We start from the raw sequence: 21,002 nt of genomic DNA, 5'->3' as shown, positions 1-21,002 counted from the left end.
ATAGAAAAGAAATATTCCATGCTGTTTCTGAGTGGTGAAATTAAGGGTAATTTTTGTTTCTGCGTTGTAAAATTTCATTAATAATATGTAATTTTGCTTTCCAATACTCAGCGTTTAGGGAGTGGAAGACTATTCAAGTTCAGAATTCAGCAAAGAGCACAAATCATCTGTAAATAATAAATTTTTTCCCAAATCAAGGACTTTTATATTTATACATATATGCTCCCCTATTTTCCTCATGTGTAAGTTTCAAATAGCACAGCAGGCCAATTATAAGCCTATATGCTTTCATTCTAGAATACCCAGAAAAGGAGTTTTATCTCCCCACCAACCTTCTCCATCATCCCACTAAATCCACACACAGAGGAAAGTTGGAAAACACCACCCTAAGAAAGTCAGAGTGCTTGCTATTACTTGGTGGTCTTGTACTCAAATAAAAGAGTTCCTTTAATTTTGCCTTTAAATGCCAAATGCTGAAGTTGGAACCTTGTCTTTCTATAAATGAATCCATCAGGGAAAATAAATTTGACATTGGTTCTTAGGTCAAGATCTAATGTTATGAGATTTTTCACAAGAATCCCAAGGGGAAATATTTGTCTGGTTTGTATATGACAGTGCTTAGGAACAAACTCTCCAAGGTCCCAAAAATGTTAAATGTTCATTTGAGAGTCAAATACAGGTTTTTAGATTTACAATGGTATTTCAGAGTCCGTACACAAATTTTAAAGAGAAAGGCATTCCTAAATACACCTAAAAGGATAAAGTGTTCACTTCCGATATTGGAAAGAGCCCTCTGAACTTCCGTTGAAGTGTGTGTTTGTGTTCTCATGCTGAATTCCCATGGTGCTGTGAAAACTCTTACTGGAGAGGAGGTGGAAGGGTATTGGCTTCTCATTCTGTTCAGAATCTTCCTATCTACACCATTGTCCCTATGGCCAGTGGTCAGGTTCACCTGAGTCTGGGCTGGAACAAGCAAATATCCTATTTGTAGTATATCCACATAGCATAGTATTGGTTAATTGGTCAAGTAGATGATGATGTTAGTAATTACTTGAACTAAGATTTGCTCTTGCCGTGGGTAAACAGATACGAGACTTAACTGAAGATTACTTGGTACCACATGAACAATTTTTTCCTTTAGTCCTTCCCACACTTATCACTTTATTAGGCTAAATTTGACAGCTGTGAGCTGGAAGTTCTAGAAGCAATAAGGAGCCAGGGCTGTGGGCAGTGGTCTGCCACTGGAACTAGATTCAAATTTGTATTTCCTCACGTTTCGAGTTCTTTATAGATTTATAGACGTATTTTGTATTAGTTTGCTAGGGTCACTGCAACAAGGTAATACAAGCTGGGTGACTTAACAGAAATTTATTTTCTCACAGTTCTGGAGGTTAGAAGTCCAAGTTCAAGGTATCAGTAGGGTTGGTTCCTTCCGAGGCTGCCAGGGGGACAGCTGGCCCGGGCCCCTCCCAGCTCCTGGTGGTTAGCTGGCACTCTGGCGTCCTTGGGCTTGTCGATGCATCACCCCGATCTCCTCCTTCACGTTCACATGGTGTTTTCCTTGTGTGTGAATCTGTCTCCACATTTCTCCTTTTTATGAGGACACCAGTCCTATTGCATTAGGGTCCCGCCCTCTCCCAGTATGACCTCATCTTAATTACATCTGCAACAACTCTATTTCTAAATAAGGTCACCTTCCGAGGTATTGGGGAGTCAGGACTTCAACACATGAATTGTTAGGGGACACAATTCAGCTTGTAAGAAATATACACACAGACAATGTATAATGTTTTTGAGGGGACACAAACACAGTGAAGGCCAGTTTGGCCTGCTCCGGACACTGATGGCATGACAGAGTCTTCCTCGAACCCCACAGCATTGCTGTGAGACATGTATGTCTGCTGCTGGTCACCACAGTTATGCATTAAGTACATTTGTGGCATTGCCTTTGCATTTGATGGTAGAATGATGTTTCATGTATCAGTATATTTTTTGGCAATAATCATAGCTACATATGCATGCAACTAGCAAATGGGCCAGTTGAAAAGTGTATGAAATGTGGTTTAAGATTTCACAGAATTTCTTCCGTTTTTCAGGGTCAATAGCCTCATTTACTTCTTCATTCCAGTTTAGATACTTATCTATTCCACACTTGTTCACTTTCAGCTTGGGCAATTGTGCATCGTCAGAGCAGACACTCATGAGTTGGGCCCTGGAAGTGACAGGATTGGATCAGCTAGAACTTGAAAATTTCTACAGCCTTGTGGATTCTGAGAAAATGGCATTTGGTGCTACTTGAAGTTTGCCTCATCTCTGCTGTGAGTACAATGGGCCACCGCACGTTTAACAAGGGAAGTCCTGCGATGTTGCCCCCATAGTTCTGAAGATCCAGGATCTCATCGTTCTTTGAAGTCGTCATGGAGAAACCAGTGGGTACCGAGTGGCTATTACGAGTGTGCCAACGCCAATCCGTCAGAAAACAGATCTGGATTCACCTCTCACCAGCAGTCAGGAGACTATCACATCTGGCCAATAGAGCAAAGCACACATTTAAGGAAACAGAACGTAAGTTCTTGAGTGTTCTAGAGAGCGTAATCTACCAGAAGACATTTGCTGAGTGTCAGATACAGATACAAGGACATCAGGGGGCTACAAAACGAAAAGGCACAACATCCATATAAAGAATGTTTGGGGGCCGGCTTGGTGGTATAGTGGTTAAGTTTGCATGCTCTGCTTTGGTGGCCTGGGGTTCGCTGGTTCAGATCCTAGGCGCAAGCCTACACACTTCTCATCAAGCCATGCTGTGGCCACATCCCACATACAAAATAGAGGAAAATTGGCACAGATGTTAGCTCAGTGACAATCTTCCTCAAGCAAAAAGAGAAAGATTGGCAACAGATGTTAGCTCAGGGCCAATCTTCCTCACCAAAAAAAAAAAGTTTATAAAACAACTTAAGACTTTAAAAATAATTATTTTTTTGAAAGACAGATATTTTTCCTTAAGTTTTAAGGGAGGATGCTAATGAGTTTTAAATATTATTTATCATTCAAATGCAGAAAAAAACCTCTTTTAAAATTATGGTACTCCACATACCCATCAGCTAGCTTCAACAATTATTAATACTTATTATAAGTTAACTGTTTAATAATGACAATGACAGTAGCAATTATTGGCAATTTAAAAGCTTTGCCAGAGAATATTACAAATAGCGGACGAGGCATTAAGGAAAATGGAAAAATGAGCTGGGATATTTCTTGACAAGCTCCAATTCCTAAAATAATAGCCAATTACATTATGGACATTGAGGATCGCTGTGGACTCTCATAACGAGTCCAAGCAGCCAGTTGAGTTTCCGATGGCAGAGGATCTCACCCCCATTCTAAGTGCTGAGTTAGGCAACATCCCAGGGGCCTCTCTACAAGAGCTAAGGGCTGATATTTGCCCAGCAACCCCTCTCTCTGCAGTTGCTGTGAGCACCGAGTCTCTCAAGCTCTTCAGTCTGTGAACCTCTTTGATGAGGCAAAACCCCTCCCACCGTCTGCCCTACCTGTTCACTCTGACCACGAGGGAGGGCCTGCCTTCGCTCGCTTTTTCTGTCCAGTGTTTTGATGGATGATGAGTTTCCAGAAACCCAGCTGTTCCGAACAAAAACCACATCTCCTTTTCTCTGTTCTCTTTGTGGTAGTTGGGGAACATAAATGTGTTTCCCATTATTGGGTCTGTTTTACAATGTGAGTTCCTGTTGGGGTTCATTGTTTTGGGCATTACTAGCTATTTCAGCTCATACAAGACTGGCCTTTCCTTAATGTTTAACAATGGCAATCTGAGAGGAAGACAGGAAGCCCTGAAGTGTTTTGCTAAATTTAAAGACTCAACCAGATATTAAGGTTGGGGAGATTTTTCTTGCTTTAAAACACTTGTAATCCCCTAGTGTGTGTATGCATTATGACGGTGGGGTGGGGCACCTGGAATGGGGTGATGGATGATAGGACAGACCCTAAGAGAATTCCAAGATTAAAAGCCATCGTGGCACATGGAAAGAGAAGAGGACTTAGAACCTGAAGGTCTGGTTTGAATCCTGAGTCTTCCTTCTTGGCTGTTTGCACAGCTAGCGACTTTGGGTAAGTTAGTTCACCCTTCTGAACCCTACATTCATCATCTGCAAGAAGAAGAGAACATAACCTACTCCTTAGAGTTGTTGTGAAGATTAAATGAGATGCCGAATGGAAGCATCTGGCACTTTATGTGTGTTCAATAATCGGTACTCCTTATTATTTCTTATCTCCCTGTGTGCTGGCAAGGAGTGACAGCATTGCAAATACAGGGCCTGTGACCAAGGGATACCCAAATCCACGGAACAGCTGTGTGCAGTAGAGATTTGCTCTGTGTTTAAGGATCATCTATGGGGGCAGGAGGAGACCATTGATTAACCTAGCTCTGTGACCTGGGCAAGTCGCTTAGCCTTCATAACCTTATTAAGAAAACATCAATTGAGCCCCTGCCTCCTAGCTCCAGGGCATTGGGTCATCTGTGATATGGAAACCATAGTATCCCCACTTTCATCACAGAGCTGACCTGGGGATCAAATGAGAGAATGTCTGTGAAAGTACTTGGTAAACTTTAAGCACTATCTAAATGTCCTGCTGTGGACCTGAGGCAGAGAGAACATTTACTCTGCCCCATTCATGAGGTCCAAATACAAACTCTCCATCCGTCTGCATTCAGCAGAGAACAAACACATTCTATTTGGCTTTAGCGTTGAATGAAAGGTAAACAGTACCTTTTCAGTTGCTTTGAAAGAGAGTTCCTCTCTGCTCCCTTCACAACAAAGGCAGGCCCTTTGACTACTTCCTGCTGAGTTTAGAAGAGATGCTGGATTCCAAGGGCCTTAGAGGATGTGGAAAGTGAAGCGACGGAACAAGTGTGTCTAAAGACACCCACACTTGGTTCTCAATGGACTGGCTTTTTCTGAAGCCCCAAACCAAGGCCAAGCACCCCGAGGCAATTGCCTTCTTCTTGCATGGGGTAATCCCAGGGAAAACACATGTGGAAGCTCTTGGACAATATCACTGCTGGGTTGTGTAATGTATTACCATGAAGGTGATGAGGAGGGCAGGGTGGTGGCCTGGAGCTGGCCTGGGAAGTCGGTCCAGTGGATTGACTTTCATGGTACCTTTCAGGATGACTGTGGGAAGAGTCCTAAGTGAATCCAAAGTCCTTCAAGGTTTGTCCTTGAAATGTCTATCACTTCCTGTCTATCGCCATTCTCCATCGGACTTCCTCACTAGCACTCTTTCCTTCAGTCTCACCAGTCCATCCCGCGTGTCCTAAATACTGCCTCTGGGATGGGGAATTCAGGCTTTTCACTATCTAGATGAGCCAACTTTTCGTACCTAAGTCCCAAACAAACTCACGTCCCCATCATATCTTTACTTTTGCTCCAGCTGTCACTTTCTCTGCAGGCTCCCTTTTTATACTCTCACTACCCTTCAGGACACTGTGCTTTACCTTCCTGTGAAGGCTTTTGTGACAATTCAATCCCACTGCTCTTTCTCTCTCTCTGGTGTAATATAGTATAGGATAGTACGTATTTTCCGTATTACTCTCTGGCCTTTAACAATTTTCTATTCCTTATTCATTCATTAACAATTTGCCTTTGTACCAGGCACTGTATTGTGTACTGGGATCCAATGGTGAACCAAACTTGGCCTCTCCCAAGAAGAAATTTACCATTTAATAAGAGAGAAGGGAGATTTCAAGAAAAAAAGGAAAATAATATGTAATACATCATAAAGAGGATGGATATTATTCTAAAAGTAATGAAAGCCATTATAGTTTTAAAACATTTTTTAACCAGCTTTATTGGGGTATAATTAACATACAATAAACTGCACTTATTCAAAATATACAACTTGATAAGTTTTGACATAGGTATGTACCCATAAGACCATCATGACAATAGAGTGAGCATATTCATCAACCCCAAAAGTTTTCTCGTGCTTCCTCCTTCTCCTACCCCTGCCCTAAGCAACAGCTGATCTGCAACACTACTGATTAGTTTGAATTTTCTGGAATTTTATATAAATAATCATGCAATATATATTCTTTTCTGTGTGTGGCTTCTGTCATTCAGCGTATTTATTTTGAGATTCCTTCATGTTGTAGCCTGCACACAAAAAAAAAAAAAGCTCCTGCTTTTTCTGCTGAATAGTATTCCGTTGTATGATGTATCAGTCTGTTTATCCAAACACCTGTTGATGGACCTTTGGTTGGTTTCCACTTTGGGGCTATTATAATAGTGTTGCTATGAACCTTTGCCTACAAGTATTTATGTGGACATATGTTTTCATTTCTTTTGGGTAGACAACTAGGAGTGGAATTTCTCCGTTGTATGGTAAATTTATGTTTAATTTTCTAAGGAACTGCCAGGTCCCTTTGACTCAGGGCCATCATTCTGTTCATGTCAGCTCATTGGGGAATAATGTAGACATAGACAAAGATGGTGAAGCAAGAAAATAATAGCTAACATTTATTATACATTTCCCACATGCAGGGCGTTGTGCTACGAATTTTAAATGCATTACTCCTTAATCCCTCTGACAAACACCCTGAGATGGGCTTATGATTATCCTCATTTATAGATGAAGCAACTGAGACTTTTTGAAATTAAGTAACTTCCCAAGATCTCTTATCTACCAGCAAAGAAGCCAAAACTCAAACCTAGGCCTTTCTGACCCCAAAGTTTATATTCAGAACCACAGTGTGAGTAAGGTTGAGCTACGGATGCTAAAGTCAAGACACTTGTCTTGTGCTTTGCTTTCTTCTCAGGCTGGGAAGGGGGACAGCACAACGTTCTGTGCCTCCGAGGCGGGGTTCTGTTTCGCTGAGATGTTGCTTTCATTTTTTTTTACCCGTTAGTCTAAGAATTCAAGCAAAATATTATGTGCAAGTTACAGTTTAGAAATCATTTTATAGATTTCTCTAGAACTCTATAGAAATCATTTATAAAGTTGTCTAATCCAAATGTAGGACTATATTTAAAATGTATTTCTTTTTTACTAGGCTTAGATCATAGTTCTTTAGAGGGCCTCATCCATCAAAATGCAATCAATGGGAATGACTGTGTGAGGAATCCCGAGGATCTATACTATTTGGAGGCAGACTGATACAGCAGAAAGAACACGAGTTTGGGAGTAAGAGACTTGGGTTGGCTACGCAGTCTGATAGTTTGCAGGGGGAAAGCTATTTAAACTTTGTTTTCCTCATCTGTGGAGCGGAGACAGTAATATCTATTTTAGAGAGTGGTTTTAAGGATTAAAGAAGATTACAAGTCAAAGCCTTAGGCTCTTGGTGAGTGTCAGTTCCTAGTTCCTTTTTCCACTTCTCTTTTTTTTAAAGGACTCAAACTTTTTCATCCTAGCTTAATATCTGAAGCCCTTGCAGCTAGAGGTTGGTAATCCCTCCCGAACCGTAGGCAAGATTTTGCATGTTTGTTCATGTACATTTTGGCGAGAAAATGTCCTTGGCTTCCATCAGGTTTCAAAGCAATCCATGATTCTAAAACAGTTCAGAACCACCGTGAGACTGTTCTTCATTCATTTATTCACTCGACAACATTTATTGAATACCCACTAGGGGTGAGCCCCTAAGTAGAGAATGAGAAACTGCAGGGTTTTGTGAATTTGCAGGTTACCACACTAAATACACACATCCGAGAGAACGTTTGGTGCATGAAGAAGAAAGCAGAAGAGTCCTAGGGTGGAGATGAAGATGATATGAGGTAAGCAGGGAAAAGACTCAGGAATCAAGGATATGAACTTCCCTGACTTTCACCCATGGCTGCAGACGCTGCAGACAACCGTGCAGGTTCTCCCTGGACAGCAGTGCCAGCCGTGGGGAGAGGGGGCGTGGTGGTGGGGAAATGCAGCCTGACCTCCCCTCACCCCTCTGAGGGCCCTCAGAACCTACCTGGAGGGGGCTCCTTTTTCTGGTTTGCCAGAAGGTGCCCTGCAGGCTGCCAGCCCAGTGGGGTGCTGCTACACAGCGTAACATTTTCCTTTAGTGGTTTAACTGTTAAACTTTAAAGTGGATCAACTCTAGCCCTGAAAAAAAAAAAAAGAGTGTTCTTTGCTCAATTGATCTCTTAGAGGACATGATAAAGATAACAGTCAGTCGGGTCACTATGTCAACAGTGTTTTGAAAACAAAGGAGGTGTCTTTTGGTCTTCCCAGGCAGTTAGCAAGCGGAGCTGGAAAACTCCTAAAGCCAGCGGGGAATTTGGGTATTATGTGGCTCAAACCCCTCATTTTACAGATGAAGAAACTGGGGCCCAGGGAAATTGTGACTTTTCCGAGGTTTCATGGCCTTTTCTTAAGCGAGGGCTGCTGTCAGTAAGTGAAGCGGCTGAGGAGCAGATGGTGAATGAAGGCACGTTCTGGATGATTCATTGTAGGTGCCGTGAGCATTTAATAGTGGGAAAGGCCCCCGTGCGGTGGACCCCATTTCTGTGGACCAGGCCACAGTGACCAGCTCCACCTGCCCCATCCTATCTCGGCCTGGAGCCTGTGCATATTTATTCTTTGGAGTCTCGTACTTTGCTCTTTTATTTTTACTGGCTGTGCGCTTGTGTTTGTTCTTGGCGCTCTCTTCATGCATATTTCAGGCGGCCCCATGTTTAACTTGAGCTCAGGACTAAATATAACCACTCTTATCACCAGAGCCAGCCATACATGTCAGCCCCTTTCGGTGTGTGTGTCAACTCCACTCCAGTTTGCCTGCCACAGACCTGAGACCCAAGGTTCTCAGGAAATTGCTACCACATCCACATTGCACAAGGACAAGCTTCCAACCCCACCCCCTCCGTGGGGTTCTCCTATCAACCATGTTCTCGCCCGTCTAGGTGATTCCTGTGCTGATTAACAGTTTTCTATAGGGTTCATAAATTATTTTGTGGTTTTAATGTTGTCAAAACGAGAGTGTCTGTGTCTTCTACCTACCTTTTCCCATTCACTCCACTCAATGCTGAGAATACATTAGGTGCTTGCCAATTTCTCACTTTCTTGAGAACATGGAAGAACATTCCAGCTAACATTTCCCTTCTTTGCCAGATACAGTAGAATCTGCTATGACCTGTGTTACAAGGCCGGGTGAATTATAGACAAGAAGAGTGGCCGAGAGCGACAGCAGGACCTCTTATACGAATACACTTAGTGAGGGAGGAAAAAGGACAGTTGCTCTTCAGCCAGTTGAATCAACCTAGGAACGATGAGATAACAGAACTGGAAACCGCATTGCTTTCACATCCTCAGACTTGTCTGAAAGCAGATCCTTTAAAAGTTCTCCGAGGTCCATAAGGTCAGAGATTCGCTCCTTTGCAAGAATACTATAGGCAATGACATCATTTCCCAAACCAGTCCCTCTTTCCCTCCCTCCCTTCCTTCTAGCAATTATTGAGTACCTACTATGTATAAAGCTCTGGGTTAGCAAGGAAGACCAACATGTGCTCCTTGTACTTAAGGAGCTTACTATTTAGGAGAAAAGACAAACAGCTACATTAAAAGGACTAAGAAAAGGCCATTAGGTAAGATGACTGGGCTGCTATTGGGGGCTGTCAGGAGAGCAATTCAGATGTTTAGAAGCAGAGGCCATTTTGGCAGGGGTTTAAGGCAAGTAAGAAAGCAGAGAAAGAAGATGGTAAAGAGAAGACGAGAAGAAGATTCTGTGTGTTTGTTTGTGTGGTTTTGAGCTTGTGTCAACCCCAGGAAGGAAGCAAGTGGAGAAGATGAGATTGCAGGTGCTGAGGAATGCATGCAATGGACCACAAATGGGATTCCATCAGAGAAGGCGAGAACATGTGTATCGGGGCAGGGCGTGGGGCCATGCTTTGTGTGCTGCTCAATCAGGATGATTCTGATTGTTTCTTCATCCTGTAGATGTGTAAGTAGTGAATTTTCTGCGTGGCTGACTGGCTACAAAAGGCTGTTCTCCAAAAGATCTTCTCCATTTTTGTGCTGGCTGTAGGTGAGGAAGGGAAATCGTTTTTGCTCTTTGCCCTCTGTTCTGTGTTTACAGGGTCACCTCATGCCATCAGGACCTTGCGTGAGGACACAGTGTCCAAAACCATTCATTAGAAGAACCATTCTGGTCGGTGCGCATCCAGTGGCTGCAGGGCTGCTGGTGGGGACAGGGTGGGCACGGATGGTGAGAACTGGAGGCTGCCTAGCTTTGACATCTCTACAGCAGTGAGCCTGAGAGGGCCTAAGGAGGGTGTCCTCACGGTGCAGCTGAGAACACACAGCATGGGGGAGCCTGCTGACAAGGAGGTGGGGCTGGCTGCGAGCTCAAGATGGGGCCTTCTGACTTTCAGTGATTCATTGTTAGAACCGGAATTTCAGGGTTCCTGTAGCCTGGGGTCCACATAGGTAGGTGTTAGAAAACTGGAATTACTAGATGATTAAGCGGTATGGCATGTGGATATATTCAGAGTGTGAAAGCTTTACCTAAGAACACAGAGCAGGATCTTATCTCTACTGCCTCAGTTGGACATATGATATTACACTGGACATAAGATCATAGCCTTTGTCTCCCTTGGAAACAGGCAGTAAAATGAGATGAAAAAATGTTCAGCTTATATTTTAAATCAGATTGAAAGACCAATTCATTTTGATCACAAGCATATGGCTTTTGTTATTCCACAGCCCATATAAAATGAGATAACATGAGTCGTGTGTATCCCACAACTGCGTAGATGCTCGAACATGCTAATCTCTACCCCATACCACCTGTTTCCCAGAGAAGAAAGTCTCAACTCCACACACTGCAAGCCTTTCTGCACAGCCTGGTTCCCTTTGTTGTGTTCAATAATACTTGAGCCCCAACTGTGTGTCAGGCTGAGGAACACAGGAAAGTCCCTGCTCTCATGGAATTTAAATTCAATAGGAGAAAAAGTGGAGAAACAAATAAAACAAAGTGTATAATGTCAGGTAGTGAAAAGTACTATAAAAAAACGCAGCTGAGTAAGAGAAGAGAGCTTCTGCCTTTATTATCTTTATCTCACCCTTAGCCACCAGAGGAACTGTCTGCTGTAGCCAGGCAGACATCCCACCGTCCCAGCAGAGAGCTCCCTGAGGGACAAAGTGGGTGCATTTCAACAATTTCTTTCACCAGAAATCCCTCCAACTCCCTTACCCTTATCTCGCCTGCCTACGGTTATGTTGTCATTGATTCCGATCTCAATACTTCTTCCATTTGGTTTCAGTTTCCTTCTTAAAGTACATCCTTTTCATTGAGTAGTATATTCTCTCAGTCTTTGACTATATCTTTATTTCATCTCTACTTTGTTTAAAAGTTTAGCCCTGTGTAGATTCTAGGTTAAGATTATTTTCCCTCATCGGTTGGAAATATTATTCCATTGTCTTCTAGTGTCTATTGCAGCTGTTGAGAAATCTTCAGTCAGGCTAATTGTTGTCCTTTGTATAATTTGGTTTTTTCTCTTCTCTTCCCTTCCCTCTCTCTCTCTGTTTTTTCTTTTTCTCTCTTTCTCACTTTTTCCTTTGGCTGCTTTTAAGTTTTTTGGTTTTTTAAAAAAATTGTGTGAGTGTATGACTGCGTGTTTTCTGGAGCTTGACCACAGGTCATGTTGGTATAGATTTATTTTTCTCTGTCTTGCCTGGAACTGATGTCTCCATATCTTCAAATATGAATTCTTTTCATTCTCCCAAAACTTAAACTTCAATTAAATATTGGTCCTTCTTTTCTATCTTCTATTTCTCTTAATACTTTTTAATATTTTCTCTCTCTTTACATCTCTGGCTTCATAATGGGTAATCTGTTTATATCTACTTCACAATTACAAATTACAATGACCTATTTTGCAATCCACAGATTCTCTCTTCAGTTTTGCTAATCTGCAGTTAAACTGTAAATTGCATTTTAATCTTAAGGATGACATTTATTTGTTTTTAGAAAAATTTTTGTTAAATCTTTTTTTCTTTTTCCATAGTGCCCTGTTCTTCTCTTGGGGTTTTGCCTTTTTTGGGGTTTGTATTTAATCATTTCAAATGTATTTCTTTTACATTCTCTTTCAGATTGCCGTTCTATTCCATCTAGTCTAATTGTCCATTTTATTTTGTCTTCTTATTCTTGCAAATGGTGGGTTATTTCCTTATGTATTTTGTCATTATTTTTTCATTTGTGCTCTAATAGAGTTTGTGCAGCCAGCCCTGGTGGTCTGGTGGTTAAGATTCACTGCTCTCACCACTGTGGCTGGGGTTCCTTCCTGCTCAGACAACCACAACACCCATCTGTTGGTTGTCATACTGTGGTGGCTGCATGTTGCTGTGATACTGAAAGTTATGCCACTGGTATTTCAAATACCAGCATGGTTATCCATGGTGGACAGGTTTCAGTGGAGCTTCCAGACTAGACAGACTAGGAAGAAGGACCTGGCCACCGACTTCCAAAAACACCGGCCTTGAAAACCCTGTGAATAACAGCGGAGCATTGTCTGATGGAGCTGGAAGGTGAGAGGATGGTGCAAAAAGACCGGGCAGGGCTCAATTCTGCTTTACACAGGGTCACTAGGAGTTGGAATCAACTCCATGGCGCTCACAAGAGACTGTGTGTGTGTGTGAAAGTTTTTGTGGCATGAATTTTGAGAGCATCCTTCTAATGGCTGCCTCTGTTCCTGCCAAGGACTCTATGGGTATCACTGGCTGAAGACCAGGTTTTTACGTTAATTCCTGAATTTAGGATTTTCTAGACCACACAGGTGAATCTGAAGCTTTCATCCATCCAAGATACAGGCCTAGAGTTCCTGTGTTTCAGGGGAGACTTTATTTCCTTACCAGGAGTCCAACCAGGAACAGAAGAACTTTCTAGTAATATCTTTGTACTGACGGGTGGATTTTTCTTGTCTCTCTTTTACCTGAGTTGGTAGCTCTATCAGAGTCCCAGCTCAGTGCAGGAATTCCAGTTTCCAGCTCCATATCTCTATCAGTCCCAAAGCCTTGTTGAGGTCGAATATGCAGGCTAAATATTTACTTTAAAACCCAGTGCTGCTGAGATCCTAAAAGCAGTCCTTGAAACAGCAGCATCAGCAGTGCCTTGGAGATTACTAGAAATGCGGAATCTCAGTCCCACCCAGACCCATAGCATCGGAATTTTCCTCCTAACAAGATCCCAGGTGATTCATGTGCACATTAGAGTTTGAGAAGCATTGTCCCAGATCCCCATGTTATATAGTCCTCTTTCTTCCAGCCTCTCCCCTAGAGAGGTACAACATCAGCTCATGTGTTTTCTAGTTTGCTTTTTTAAAACTTTCCTCTGCATTTTGAAAGTGAGAACTTCTCTTTCTTGGGAGCTCATCTATGCATTTTAAAACACTTTTGTTAAAACCTTCTTAGTCTGCCATATCACCTGGCCTGGAAGGCCAATCCTCCTCGTTCTTCCAAGTCCAGCTTTTAAGTATTTAGCAGCTTCCGAGGCTAGCCCCTAGCTTAGTGCCTCGTGAATGCAGATACTCAATAACTCTTTGTAGCTTCTATGTTCCAATGATGGATTAGAAATGTTCTTTTGAAAGTTGCATAGTCAAGTGCATAGTTTTTGCTTGGTTCCTCCCTTGCATGGTAGCCTCCTCCTTTTTTATCTATGAATGCTTTGATCCGTAACATCCTCTGGTCCTGCATTATACTTTTTACAAAGCTGGGTCTGGCTCAATGCTAGGTCTCTTCTCTTGCACCACGGAATTTCTCTAGCGAGATAGGAGAAATCAGTTGTGCTCTCAGAGTTACAGACACTGAACAACACAGCAGGGGCCAGTTTATCAGTGGACCCCTCTTTCAGAGCATCTGATGAATAGTTGGTTATCTCAACCCATGCCCGGTCAGCCCGTGCATGGAGGCCTGGGGAGTAAAAGCTCCCGTAGAGGCAGGTTTCTCCAGATTCGTTCCACAGGAATTAACTGCACACTCATTCATGGCATTGCAGCATCCTGAACCCTAGGGATGCCTGAAGGGGAAGAGGAAGCAACCTCTGACTTTGGGGAGCGTATTGTCATATGACACCAAGGTATGCATGTCCAAAAGAAAGAGAAGAAAAATCCCAAGATGTTAGATAAGCAAGTGCCTGCTAGAGAGGTAGAGACTGTACGAAAGTGCTCAGGGAACATCAAATAAAGAGAAGGATCTCCATAGGATGGGGCAGGGTGACAGTGTTCCTTCATTTGTTTAAGTGGCTGCTAAATCCTTATCCCCTGCCTGCTTCTGCTTGGGGCAAATCATTCTCCTTTGTTTCAAAGAGAAGGAAGGAGCCCTTTGCCCTCGCTTGCCTGGGACATCCATCACACCAACCACGGAGGCCTTGGCTATGTATACCATTTTGGGGGCTCTGCTTGGCATAAAAAAGATATCTTCCCCGCATGAAATGAGGAGGGATTTCTGCTTTCTTTCCACCTCCTGTAGGGTACATCTGGCCCACAGTCCCTGATCATTGTTTGCATAGCTTTAATCCAAATGCCTACATTGTTTTTTGAATGGTGAAACACTGAGCCAACAATAACCTTAGGTCTTGATCTGCTCTGTTCATCTGGAGGGTAGGATTATTATCTGAAGCTCCCTTCCAGCCAGTCTGCTACGCTCTTTGTTTCCTGGAAAGCCAAGATCATTGCCTTTGAAACTTTGCTCACAGTACTCCCACCCCTGGAATCCTTTACCCCACTCCTTTCTGAATCCTACTCATTCTTAAGAGTCATCCTACTCTTACCAGGGTGACTTTGTGTCTGCACTAATTATTTGAAACTTCAGTTGTGCCTTATATGGTTAGGAATTCCTTTTTTGCCATTCTGACTTATCTCCCCAAATATATTTTAAGCTTTTTGAAGTCAGAGAGCTTATAGCATGCAGCATAATGGCAGGTAGAGAGCAAGTTCTCAAAGACCTCAGGAAAGTCTGTTGATTCCAAACTCATATTATTGAATATCAATATAGTATTCAATTATTCACATGATCCAATGAATTATTTCTATATGACGCCCAGGTTGTAGTGGAAATCGTATCAAAGAGTAGCTAAAAACATAGGACCGTCTTGTTCATAATGGTTATAGGAAATGAGCCAGGTTTTCCCCTGTCCAGGGAGGTGGAATGCCTCACTCGTGCTTGCCTACACACAGTGCCTCCCTCCACCTGCCACCGACACTTCCTACTATCTTTTCTCTCATGTAGGATAGTAAAACGTCACATGCAACTTCCTCATTGTATGTATTTGGAAGCTCTGTAATTAGGTCCACACACATATATAATTGTTATGTCTTCCTGATAAACTGATAATTTTATCATTATGAAGTCAACTTCATCTGATATTATTGCTGCTTGGCCTTACTATGCTTACTGTTTGCATATGTGTCTTTTTCTATTATTTTGCTTTCAAACTATCTGTCTTTATATTTATAATGCATCTCTTGTAGACACTGTGTGTTTAGGTCTTGCTTTTTGATCCATTATGACAATCTTTGTTTTTTAATTGGAATGTTCAGTCCGTTAATATTTAATATATTATTGTTATGGTTGAATTTAGGCCTATTATTTTCTATTTGTTTTCTTTTGGTCCCATCTACTTTTTGTTCCTCTGTTTCTCCTTTCCTTCCTTCTTTTGAGTTAATTGAACATTTTAGAATTTTATTTTAATTCATTTATTGGCTTTTTAGTTATGCCTCTTTGCATTAGTTTTTGGTGGTTATTTAGGGATTAGAATGCACGTCTTTAACTTTCATTGTCCACTAGAGTTACTTCTGGACTGCTTCACATAAAGCATAAAAATCTTGCACCTGCACAGCTCCCTTTACTATACCATTCTTTATGACACAGTTGTCGCGCATCTATGTACATTACACATATCCATATATATCCTTATACATTATAAAATAATGTTTTAATTTTTGCATTAACCAATTACATGTATTTTAAAGAAATTAAAGGGAAAAAGTATTTTATGTTTACCCAAATGTTTACCATTTCTGATGCTTTTTATTTCTCCTTGGAAATCCAAGTGGCTATAGCTTTTCCATCATCCTAAAGAACGTGTCCTGTAGCATTTCTTATAGTTTAGATCTGCTGGTGATGAATTATCTTAGTTGTTGTTTGTTTGAAAATGTCTTTATTTCACTAAAAACACATTTATTTCCATCATTCTTGAAGGATATTATTTACTGGATAGAATTCTGAGTTGGCAGTTGTTTATCATTCTGCTGTCTTCTGTCGTCCATTGTTTCTGATGTGAAGTTAGTGATAATTGAAATTGTTGCTCTTCTTTGTAATATGTTGTTTTCTCTAGCTAATTTCAAGATTTTCTATTTGTCTTCGGTTTTTAGTAAATTGACTATGATGTACCTAGATGTGATTTCTTTGTATATATCATACTTGGGGTTTGCTGAGTTTCTTGAATCTATAAATTATTCCCTTTCACCAAACTTGAAAAATCTTCAGTTGTTATTTCTTAAAATACTTTTTTCTGACCCATTGTCACTCTCTTTTCCTTCTGGCACTCCAATTACTCATATATTAGATCTTCTGATATTGTGCTACAAGTCACTGAGGCTCTGTTAATTTTTTTTCAATATCTTCCTCTTTTTTCTTTTTTGATTGGATAATTTCTACTCTTCTGTTTTCGAGTTCACTTACTCAGTGTTCTCTTTTATCTAATACATTGTTAAGTATGTCCAGTGAGTTTTTTAATTCTGATATTGTGTATTTTAGTTCTTTCTCCTGGTTCTTTTTTAAAGTTTCCCTTTCTCTGCTGAGATTTCCTATTTATTCACTTATTATGAGTGTATTTTTTATGGTCTTGAGAATAGTTATAATAGATGCTTTAAAATCCATTTCTGCTCATTCTAACATCTGTCATTCTCAGGGTTTTCCTTCATTGATTACTTTTTTAAAAAAGTCACATTTTTCTGACTCTTCATAAATCATCTAATTTTAGATTATATACAAGACATAAATGATGCATTATAGAGAGTCTGGATTCTGTTATATTCCTCCAAAGACATAGATTTTTTTGTTAAAGGGCCATTAACTTGCCTGGCCTCAAACTTCAAACTCTGTTCACCTTATGGTGGGAAGAGGTTGAAATCTATTTTCAGTTTTTTCATTCAGGGGCTCTTTGGAGTCTGCCCCACACATGCATGATTCAGGGGTCAGTCAGAGATTTGGGAAAAATTTAAATGCAGAATTTGGGGCTCCCCTTCCCCAATTTCTCCTTTCCAGACTATGCTTTTCCTTCTCATTTTCCAGCTACTGAGGTTACATCAAATTATTCAAACTGTAGGATTCTGTCTGAGTTTTAGGTATCCTGTGTGTCAGGAGCAAGAGCTTGAGAAAAAAGTTTTGAAAAAGGCAAGAATTCACCAGGTACCCATCTCTCCTTTCAAGGGTTGGCTCTCTGCTAATTGTTGCCTGCTTTTGGGCATTCTCCAGTGCTTTCTGATAATTGTCCTTGCTATTTTATACAGAGTTTATGGTTGCTATCTGCAGGATTGGTGGAGAGAATGCTAAGGCTTGGCCGGAGGGGTGTGCGTGCCCCTGTGAAGTGAGAGACAGAGACCCAGGCTGAGGATCCCTGTGACAGTTCTCTAAGGTGTTCGTAAGGTCCCATGCAAACCACATCTCAGGACACTGGCCCCTAATGCACAGAAAAGGGTCCTCTTGGATCTGGGATAGCCTTTGAGGTGACTGAGTGGAGCTGACTGGTCATGCCCACTTACCATGAAGAAGCCAAAGTAATCCTGATAGCTCCTCTATTCTTTGCAAGGCACAGTGCTAAATGTTCCATAGACATGATCTCATTTAGCCCTCCCCCAAACCTTTAAATTAGGTCTAATTATTATCCTCATTATGCAAATGAATTAGTGAGACCCAAAGAGATCAAGCAATTTGTCTCTCAGTCACACAGCTGAATGTGTGCAGAAGTACTGACATCAGGGGCCAGCCCTGTGGCCGAGTGGTTAAATTTGCTTGCTCCACATCGGTGGCCTGGGTTTTCCCGGTTTGGATCCTGGGCGCAGACCTAGCACCGCTCATTAAGCCATGCTGAGGTGGCGTCCCACACAGTAGAATTAGGAGGACCCACAACTAGAATAAACAACTATGTACTGAAGGGCTTGGGGGAGAAGAAGAAAAGAAAAGATTGGCAACAGATGTTAGCTCAGGGCCAATCTTTAAGAAAGAAAAAAGAAAAGAATGACTGCAACCTGGATCTGCTTGACTTTAAGCCCTCTTTTCTTCTAAGCATAGGAGAAATACGCATTCTACCGCTCCTTCTCTGTAGACATGAAACGGTGGCAGAGTTCATAGTCATGTAAATACATACTCTGAAGATTTACCTTTCTTATTCCCTTGTCTCTTTCCTAGATATGGAAAATATCTAGGTCCAAGTGGCCCCTGCAGTGCCAGGTGTCCCCAAAGGAGGGAATTCCTGCAGACGTGGAAGACTTGCTCTCCTCTGAGAGTTCAGGGATCTGACTGCAGACCGCATTGTTGCCAGCTCCTGGTGTGATGTTGGGCAAGTCAGCCTGCCTTCCCTTACCTCAACGTGCTCATCAGTAAATCTGGATGAACTCTGAGATCTTTACACAGCTGCTTAACAGCCTAATTCTGAGGTTTATTTTTGGTGGCCAGGAACTAGAAAGAAGTCTCTTGGCAAAATTTTGCTTGTGGACCCTGAATTTAACAGGATCCATGGCAAGGTCATTGATATCTTTAATCCCCAGATATCTCCCAGTAAGTAAACTCAGATAATAAAACCGGGATCTCTAGTTATTAAGAACATGGTGTTCTTCAATCTCTGACTCCATCTAGAGCCTCCCTCTCTGCTGGGTCCATCAGGTTCCAATCGGTGCTATGGGCCTATCTGTTGTCCCTCAGGAGCTCCTTGATCCTGGTTGGGTTACTGTTTGCTTCCAGGGCTGTAATTCCTACAGAGGGAGCAAACTCAAGAATACAATAGTCCTCTATATTGGTGGCCTGTGCTCTGGGGTTCGGTGCTTAACCTTTCCCACCTACAGAAAGAATCTACCTGCCTAACCTGTTCAGGGTGGCAGAAAAAGGTTGTTTGCATTTCCAACTCCCTGTGGAATTCAGTTTCCATGCCTGCATCTCAGTCCCTCTGCTCAGCCCTAGACTCATAGCCGAGTAGGTTGGCTGCGGGACCTGAGGAATTCATCAATCTATAAGTTTTCACTAGGTAAATCAAACAATTAAAATCCTGACTGAAATGCCTTTCTGGCACCAGAATCTTGTCAGTTTCTGGAATCTCTAAGGTCCATTTCTCCCCTTCTCCACCCCACCTTGTTCTTTTTTTTTTTTTTTTAAATCATGCTGGAAAAATCATCCTGTTGGGAAAAAAAAAGTGAAGGAAGTGTGTACCAACTCAGCGTGCTAGAGCAGTCCTTTTGAAAATGACAGCTTGGGCCACAGCCGGTGGTGGCCTTCACCTTCCTGATCTTCCCAGAAATGGCTTTAGCAGGAGTTTATGAACATAAACCATACTTTCCTTTTGACTCCCTGTGCAACTTTGGGAAATGAATTGAACCTTTCAGTGGTCCATGTGGGAATGATAGCTGCCAAGGTGTGGCCTCTCATAATTTTGTGACGATGAAGACCCTTGAAATATTAGGAGAGTCTTGGAAAAATAAAGTGACCTTCCAAGGGTGACATTTCTGGTCACAGCTAAAATGACAACAGTATTTAAATGGTGTCTTCTGGTTTGTCATAAACTTATGTCCTCAATTTACTCTGAGACTGAACTCTGCAGTTTATTCTGCAGATATCTAAACCAGATGTTGACATCGTACAGTCTGTGTGTCAAAGATGACGAGGGCCTGATTTTCACTCATGAGGGGCAAAAAAAAAAAAAAAAGTGTCACCACTTTTGCTTACAACTTCTACTTGCCTTCTCCCTTTTCACACTTCTGCCGCTTCCAAGAACTGAACCACATTTTCTAAGCCAGACCTGGAGGGTTAGAGTCACCAAAGAAGAAGAGGAAGCCCTCATCTTGGCAAAACTTTTGAAGTTTCCATTCCTTATTTAAAAAGGGGAAATATCCATTCCTTAGAATGAAGATGGAAGTTTTCCCAGGGCTGCCGAAGTAACCGCCGATGGACAATGAAATGCTGTCAAATTCTCACAGCAAGAATTTCCCAGAAGGCAACAGGTAACTGGATGTCATTTAACTTCTCTGGGCCTCGGTTTTCTCATCTGTGAAATGAGGCAATAGGAGTCACAGGTGGTGGAAGGTTCTTCCCTATGTCAACAGTCTGAGTCTCTCTCTTTGCTATTATTGTGTTCAATTATCATTATCCAAGCTGATGTTGCCCAAAATTATTCATTTATTATTTTTTGTTCCTGAACAAAATAATCTCCAAGCTCCTCTCCTTCTTCTCACCCTTTATAAAGTACTAAGATACTAAATATAAACACCCATGACCTTTATCATCTTCTAGCTCAGCAAAAGAGAGGAAGATTTCATCTTCCTATGGAAGTGTTTCAGATCTCATCATTGACTTGAGTTTTCTTCAGTATCTCTAGTATCTTGGGAGAGTTTTTCTTCCTAGCTAACACTATCTTCTTTATTCTAAAGACCCACCCAAATATTCTAGGCTTAACTTCTTAGCAAAGTTCTATTCTCATATTTCTGGCTGCCCATAGGGAATTTGCACTTGGGGAGAATATCTCACTATAAGTCAATCAACAGGTATTTTTGAGCAGCTATTATATAGCCAACATTATGAGTAATCTAGAAGAAACATTAGACATCACCACTCCTGCTCTGAAAGACCTTGAATTGAAACTAGGCAGGAAAAACTAATGGACATTCAGTCAGGAAACACTTGTTGAGGGCCTCTTTGTGTGAAACACCATGAAGCCTGATGGGTAGTGTGGCAATATACCCCAATTTTCCAGGAACCGTCCTATTTATACATGTTGTATTGGAGTAATTATTAATATCACT

General features: G+C 41.6%; 1 long non-coding RNA gene across 1 annotated transcript; it reads right to left on the bottom strand.

The window, feature by feature from the left end:
* Positions 1-429: 429 nt before the first annotated feature.
* LOC139080006 (uncharacterized) lies at positions 430-8,103 on the bottom strand. The gene is made up of 2 exons (XR_011534109.1): positions 7,970-8,103; positions 430-2,525 (listed from the first exon to the last, which is right to left on the bottom strand). It is a non-coding gene; the product is annotated as an uncharacterized lncRNA (long non-coding RNA).
* Positions 8,104-21,002: the final 12,899 nt, after the last annotated feature.

This window comes from Equus przewalskii, chromosome 28 (genome assembly GCF_037783145.1).
Source record: "Equus przewalskii isolate Varuska chromosome 28, EquPr2, whole genome shotgun sequence".
NCBI classification, from domain to species: domain Eukaryota; kingdom Metazoa; phylum Chordata; class Mammalia; order Perissodactyla; family Equidae; genus Equus; species Equus przewalskii.
Note: the sequence above shows the minus strand (reverse complement) of the source record. Positions and strands in the feature narration are given on the sequence as shown.